Source organism: Oncorhynchus nerka, linkage group LG4 (genome assembly GCF_034236695.1).
Source record: "Oncorhynchus nerka isolate Pitt River linkage group LG4, Oner_Uvic_2.0, whole genome shotgun sequence".
NCBI classification, from domain to species: Eukaryota; Metazoa; Chordata; class Actinopteri; order Salmoniformes; family Salmonidae; genus Oncorhynchus; species Oncorhynchus nerka.
The window spans coordinates 100,149,177-100,156,676 of NC_088399.1; the positions used below are offsets into that span (position 1 = coordinate 100,149,177).

The 7,500-nt window shown below is 50.2% G+C and overlaps 1 protein-coding gene across 1 annotated transcript in view; it reads left to right on the forward strand.

The window, feature by feature from the left end:
• The window catches only part of LOC115127591 (CUB and sushi domain-containing protein 2-like), a 967,797-nt gene that overhangs the window by 827,334 nt on the left and 132,963 nt on the right, over positions 1–7,500 (forward strand).

The following is a 7,500-nucleotide window of genomic DNA, read 5'->3' on the forward strand; positions in this document are numbered from 1 at the left end:
TCAGGTTGATTTTCAATAGACAGGTGCCATCTATAATTCTGAATTTAGACTTGGCCTGTTTTTCTCTGGTTTGGGAATGAGGCACACTGCTTGGTCAAACACGGATGTCTGTGTTCCTGTGAAAACGAAAACCACCTGTGTGACTCATTTTGTCCCTGGATATATTTTTATGGATCAAATTCCTCCACGACCATGTCGTCAGAGAATGAACAGTCACCTAACTCGTAAACGTAAAATGATGAATCTGGATCCATGGATTTGTCTTTGTTGCGTTACACCAGTAGTATTTCACTGATCTTGGATGTAAACCTGTCATAGGCTGAGGTCTTAAAACACTTAAAAGACACACCCTCGTCCACTTACCCTCGCCTTATGCCCTTGGGGGAATCACCGTCGCCCTCTTGGAGGGCGATCCAAATGATTAGCCAAGCAAGGGAGGTTTACAACGTCAGTCCCTCAGCCCCTGTTGTTAGCCATCTTTGTGTACAGTGACGTTCACTCCGGGGTCTGAAGCATTATTCAATTCATAAAGAATTAAGTAAAGTAAAGTAAGGTATTATTATTCAATATTCAATTCATAAAGATGGTACATCCGCTAAGAAAAGTCAGAAATAACTTGATAAAATCAACATCAATGGAGAAGTCAACATACAAGTGTAAAAACAAACACGTTAGAAATTGTTCTACTACAAGATGACACAAACACGTCTCGTAAAAAGAAAATGTGTTTTTGTTTGATTATCTTTTGGAAATTGTAGAAATAGAAAACAGAAACCCCTTCCTTCTCTACCCCAGAAAACAGAAACACCTCCCTCCTTTCTCCACCCCAGAAAACAGAAACCCCTCCCTCCTTTCTCTACCCCAGAAAACAGAAACCCCTCCCTCCTTTCTCCACCCCAGAAAAGAGAAAGCCCTCCCTCCTTTCTCCACCCCAGAAAACAGAAACCCCTCCCTCCTTTCTCCACCCCAGAAGACAGAAACCCCTCCCTCCTCTCTCCACCCCAGAAGACAGAATCCCCTCCCTCCTCTCTCCACCCCAGAAACCCCTCCCTCCTCTCTCCACCCCAGAAGGCAGAAACCCCTCCCCCTCTCTCCACCCCAGAAAACAGAAACCCCTCCCTCCTCTCTCCACCCCAGAAGACAGAATCCCCTCCCTCCTCTCTCCACCCCAGAAACCCCTCCTCCCTCCTCTCTCCACCCCAGAAACCCCTCCCTCCTCTCTCCACCCCAGAAGACAGAAACACCTCTCTCCTCTCTCCACCCCAGAAAACCCGCCCTCCTCTCTCTACCCCAGAAGACAGAAACCCCTCCCTCCTCTCTCCACCCCAGAAGGCAGAAACTTCTCCTCCTTTCTCCACCCCAGAAGTCAGAAACCCCTCCCTCCTCTCTCCACCCCAGAAACCCCTCCCTCCTCTCTCCCACCCCAGAAGACAGAAACCCCTCCCTCCGTTCTCCACCCCAGAAAACAGAAACCCCTCCCTCCTTTCTCCACCCCAGAAAACAGAAACCCCTCCTCCTTTCTCCACCCCAGAAGACAGAAACCCCTCCCTCCTCTCTCCACCCCAGAAGACAGAAACCCCTCCCTCCTCTCTCCACCCCAGAAGGCAGAAACGTCTCCTCCTTTCTCCACCCCAGAAGGCAGAAACCCCTCCCTCCTCTCTCCCACCCCAGAAGGCAGAAACCCCTCCCTCCTCTCTCTACCCCAGAAGGCAGAAACCCCTCCTCCTCTCTCCACCCCAGAAACCCCTCCCTCCTCTCTCCACCCCAGAAGGCAGAAACCCCTCCCCCTCTCTCCACCCCAGAAAACAGAAACCCTCCCTCCTCTCTCCACCCCAGAAAACAGAAACCCCTCCCTCCTCTCTCCACCCCAGAAAACAGAAACCCTCCCTCCTCTCTCCACCCCAGAAAACAGAAACCCCTCCCTCCTCTCTCCACCCCAGAAGACAGAAACCCTCCCCTCTCTCCACCCCAGAAAACAGAAACCCCTCCCTCCTCTCTCCACGCCAGAAAACAGAAACCCCTCCCTCCTCTCTCCACCCCAGAAAACAGAAACCCCTCCCTCCTCTCTCCACCCCAGAAAACAGAAACCCCTCCCCCTCTCTCCACCCCAGAAAACAGAAACCCCTCCCTCCTCTCTCCACCCCAGAAAACAGAAACCCCTCCCCCTCTCTCCACCCCAGAAAACAGAAACCCCTCCCTCCTTTCTCCACCCCAGAAGACAGAAACCCCTCCCTCCTCTCTCCACCCCAGAAGACAGAAACCCCTCCCTCCTCTCTCCACCTCAGAAGGCAGAAACTTCTCCCTCCTTTCTCCAACCCAGAAGGCAAAACCCCTCCCTCCTCTCTCCACCCCAGAAACCCCTCACTCCTCTCTCCACCCCAGAAGACAGAAACCCCTCCCTCCGTTCTCCACCCCAGAAAACAGAAACCCCTCCCTCCTTTCTCCACCCCAGAAAACAGAAACCCCTCCCTCCTTTCTCCACCCCAGAAGACAGAAACCCCTCCCTCCTCTCTCCACCCCAGAAGACAGAAACCCCTCCCTCCTCTCTCCACCCCAGAAGGCAGAAACGTCTCCCTCCTTTCTCCACCCCAGAAGGCAGAAACCCTCCCTCCTCTCTCCACCCCAGAAGGCAGAAACCCCTCCCTCCTCTCTCCACCCCAGAAGGCAGAAACCCCTCCCTCCTCTCTCCACCCCAGAAACCCCTCCCTCCTCTCTCCACCCCAGAAGACAGAAAGGAAAACCCGTTATCTGCAGAGCTACGGCACAAAGGTGCTTTAAACTTGATATTGTGATTCGGTGAATGAGCGGTAAATTGGAAGGTGGCTTCTATCTGGCATCTCCAGAGTGATGTGCATATTATCATGTACAACAAAACATTATATTTAGAAATGCCCATTTTGCAATGCTTTACATATCGCTCGCAAAGGATGCTCTGATCCAGAAAAAATCTATATATTTAGTCATCTTGCTTTTGTATCCAATGAGAAAATGAACAGTTTGATGACTGCATCAAACTCAGGTACTCGCTGAAGAACCCAATTCGGCATATTCTTTCACTTTTTCTCTCCCAAGAATACGTTTATGATTGAAGAGAAAGAGATGGAGGGAGGATAAAAGACAGAAAGAGCGTGAGAGAGGAAGACAGGGAGAAAGAGAGAGTGGAAATGAAGTCATTTCACTCTGATACTCAGACATCCTGATAAATTAGTTACAGGCTCACAGCGATGTGTTACTGGATCTGGGATTGCAGACAGACCCAGTAGAGAGGAGGAAACTGCACACACCTGGTGGTCATTCCGTGCCTACCCCACTGGTTGCCAATGGAGGAGGCCATTCCGTGTCTACTACACTGTCTACTAATGGAGGAGGCCATTCCGTGTCTACTACACTGTCTACTAATGGAGGAGGCCATTCCGTGTCTACCCCACTGGTTGCCAATGGAGGAGGCCATTCCGTGTCTACCCCACTGGTTGCCAATGGAGGAGGCCATTCTGTGTCTACCCCACTGGTTGCCAATGGAGGAGGCCATTCCGTGTCTACCACACTGGTTGCCAATGGAGGAGGCCATTCCGTGTCTACCACACTGGTTGCCAATGGAGGAGGCCATTCCGTGTCTACCCCACTGGTTGCCAATGGAGGAGGCCATTCCGTGTCTACTACACTGTCTACTAATGGAGGAGGCCATTCCGTGTCTACTACACTGGTTGCCAATGGAGGAGGCCATTCTGTGTCTACTACACTGTCTACTAATGGAGGAGGCCATTCCGTGTCTACTACACTGTCTACTAATGGAGGAGGCCATTCCGTGTCTACCCCACTGGTTGCCAATGGAGGAGGCCATTCCGTGCCTACCCCACTGGTTGCCAATGGAGGAGGCCATTCCGTGTCTACTACACTGGTTGCCAATGGAGGAGGCCATTCCGTGCCTACCCCACTGGTTGCCAATGGAGGAGGCCATTCCGTGTCTACCCCAATGGTTGCCAATGGAGGAGGCCATTCCGTGTCTACCCCACTGGTTGCCAATGGAGGAGGCCATTCCGTGTCTACCCCACTGGTTGCCAATGGAGGAGGCCATTCCGTGTCTACCCCACTGGTTGCCAATGGAGGAGGCCATTCCGTGTCTACCCCACTGGTTGCCAATGGAGGAGGCCATTCTGTGTCTACTACACTGTCTACTAATGGAGGAGGCCATTCCTAGTCTACTACACTTTCCTCTAATGGAGGAGGCCATTCTGTGTCTACTACACTGTCTACTAATGGAGGAGGCCATTCTGTGTCTACTACACTGTCTACTAATGGAGGAGGCCATTCTGTGTCTACTACACTGTCTACTAATGGAGGAGGCCATTCTGTGTCTACTACACTGTCTACTAATGGAGGAGGCCATTCTGTGTCTACTACACTGTCTACTAATGGAGGAGGCCATTCTGTGTCTACTACACTGTCTACTAATGGAGGAGGCCATTCTGTGTCTACTACACTGTCTACTAATGGAGGAGGCCATTCTGTGTCTACTACACTGTCCTCCAATGGAGGAGGCCATTCTGTGTCTACTACACTGTCCACTAATGTAGGAGGCCATTCCGTGTCTACTACACTGTCTACTAATGTAGGAGGCCATTCCGTGTCTACTACACTGTCTACTAATGGAGGAGGCCATTCCGTGTCTACTACACTGTCTACTAATGGAGGAGGCCATTCTGTGTCTACTACACTGTCTACTAATGGAGGAGGCCATTCTGTGTCTACTACACTGTCCTCTAATGTAGGAGGCCATTCCGTGTCTACTACACTGTCCTCTAATGGAGGAGGCCATTCTGTGTCTACTACACTGTCTACTAATGGAGGAGGCCATTCTGTGTCTACTACACTGTCTACTAATGGAGGAGGCCATTCTGTGTCTACTACACTGTCTACTAATGGAGGAGGCCATTCTGTGTCTACTACACTGTCCTCTAATGGAGGAGGCCATTCCGTGTCTACTACACTGTCTACTAATGTTGGAGGCCATTCTGTGTCTACTACACTGTCCTCTAATGTTGGAGGCCATTCTGTGTCTACTACACTGTCTACTAATGGAGGAGGCCATTCCGTGTCTACCCCACTGGTTGCCAATGGAGGAGGCCATTCCGTGTCTACCCCACTGGTTGCCAATGGAGGAGTCCATTCCGTGTCTACCCCACTGGTTGCCAATGGAGGAGGCCATTCCGTGTCTACCCCACTGGTTGCCAATGGAGGAGGCCATTCTGTGTCTACCACACTGGTTGCCAATGGAGGAGGCCATTCTGTGTCTACTACACTGTCTACTAATGGAGGAGGCCATTCTGTGTCTACTACACTGTCTACTAATGGAGGAGGCCATTCTGTGTCTACTACACTGTCTACTAATGGAGGAGGCCATTCTGTGTCTACTACACTGTCTACTAATGGAGGAGGCCATTCTGTGTCTACTACACTGTCTACTAATGGAGGAGGCCATTCTGTGTCTACTACACTGTCTACTAATGGAGGAGGCCATTCTGTGTCTACTACACTGTCTACTAATGGAGGAGGCCATTCTGTGTCTACTACACTGTCTACTAATGGAGGAGGCCATTCTGTGTCTACTACACTGTCCTCCAATGGAGGAGGCCATTCTGGAGGAGTCCATTCTCTACTACACTGTCTACTAATGGAGGAGGCCATTCTGTGTCTACTACACTGTCCTCCAATGGAGGAGGCCATTCTGTGTCTACTACACTGTCTACTAATGGAGGAGGCCATTCTGTGTCTACTACACTGTCTACTAATGGAGGAGGCCATTCTGTGTCTACTACACTGTCCTCTAATGGAGGAGGCCATTCTGTGTCTACTACACTGTCTACTAATGGAGGAGGCCATTCTGTGTCTACTACACTGTCTACTAATGGAGGAGGCCATTCTGTGTCTACTACACTGTCTACTAATGGAGGAGGCCATTCTGTGTCTACTACACTGTCTACTAATGGAGGAGGCCATTCTGTGTCTACTACACTGTCTACTAATGGAGGAGGCCATTCTGTGTCTACTACACTGTCTACTAATGGAGGAGGCCATTCCGTGTCTACTACACTGGTTGCCAATGGAGGAGGCCATTCTGTGTCTACTACACTGTCTACTAATGGAGGAGGCCATTCTGTGTCTACTAATGGAGGAGGCCATTCTGTCTACTGGTTGCCAATGGAGGAGGCCATTCCGTGTCTACTACACTGTCCTACCCCACTGGTTGCCAATGGAAGAGGCCATTCTGTGTCTACTGGTTGCCACACTGTCCTCTAATGGAGGAGGCCATTCTGTGTCTACTACACTGTCCTACTAATGGAGGAGGCCATTCTGTGTCTACTACACTGTCTACTAATGGAGGAGGCCATTCTGTGTCTACTACACTGTCTACTAATGGAGGAGGCCATTCTGTGTCTACTACACTGTCTACTAATGGAGGAGGCCATTCTGTGTCTACTACACTGTCTACTAATGGAGGAGGCCATTCTGTGTCTACTACACTGTCTACTAATGGAGGAGGCCATTCTGTGTCTACTACACTGTCTACTAATGGAGGAGGCCATTCTGTGTCTACTACACTGTCTACTAATGGAGGAGGCCATTCTGTGTCTACTACACTGTCTACTAATGGAGGAGGCCATTCTGTGTCTACTACACTGTCTACTAATGGAATGGAGGAGGCCATTCTGTGTCTACTACACTGTCTACTAATGGAGGAGGCCATTCTGTGTCTACTACACTGTCTACTAATGGAGGAGGCCATTCTGTGTCTACTACACTGTCCTCTAATGTAGGAGGCCATTCTGTGTCTACTACACTGTCTACTAATGGAGGAGGCCATTCTGTGTCTACTACAATGTCTACTAATGGAGGAGGCCATTCTGTGTCTACTACACTGTCTACTAATGGAGGAGGCCATTCTGTGTCTACTACACTGTCTACCAATGGAGGAGGCCATTCTGTGTCTACTACACTGTCTACTAATGGAGGAGGCCATTCCGTGTCTACTACACTGGTTGCCAATGGAGGAGGCCATTCTGTGTCTACTACACTGTCTACTAATGGAGGAGGCCATTCTGTGTCTACTACACTGGTTGCCAATGGAGGAGGCCATTCCGTCTACTACACTGTCTACTAATGGAGGAGGCCATTCCCACTGGTCTGCCTAATGGAGGAGGCCATTCTGTGTCTACCACACTGGTTGCCAATGGAGGAGGCCATTCTGTGTCTACTACACTGTCTACTAATGGAGGAGGCCATTCTGTGTCTACTACACTGTCTACTAATGGAGGAGGCCATTCTGTGTCTACTACACTGTCTACTAATGGAGGAGGCCATTCTGTGTCTACTACACTGTCTACTAATGGAGGAGGCCATTCTGTGTCTACCACACTGTCTACTAATGGAGGAGGCCATTCTGTGTCTACTACACTGTCTACCAATGGAGGAGGCCATTCTGTGTCTACTACACTGTCTACT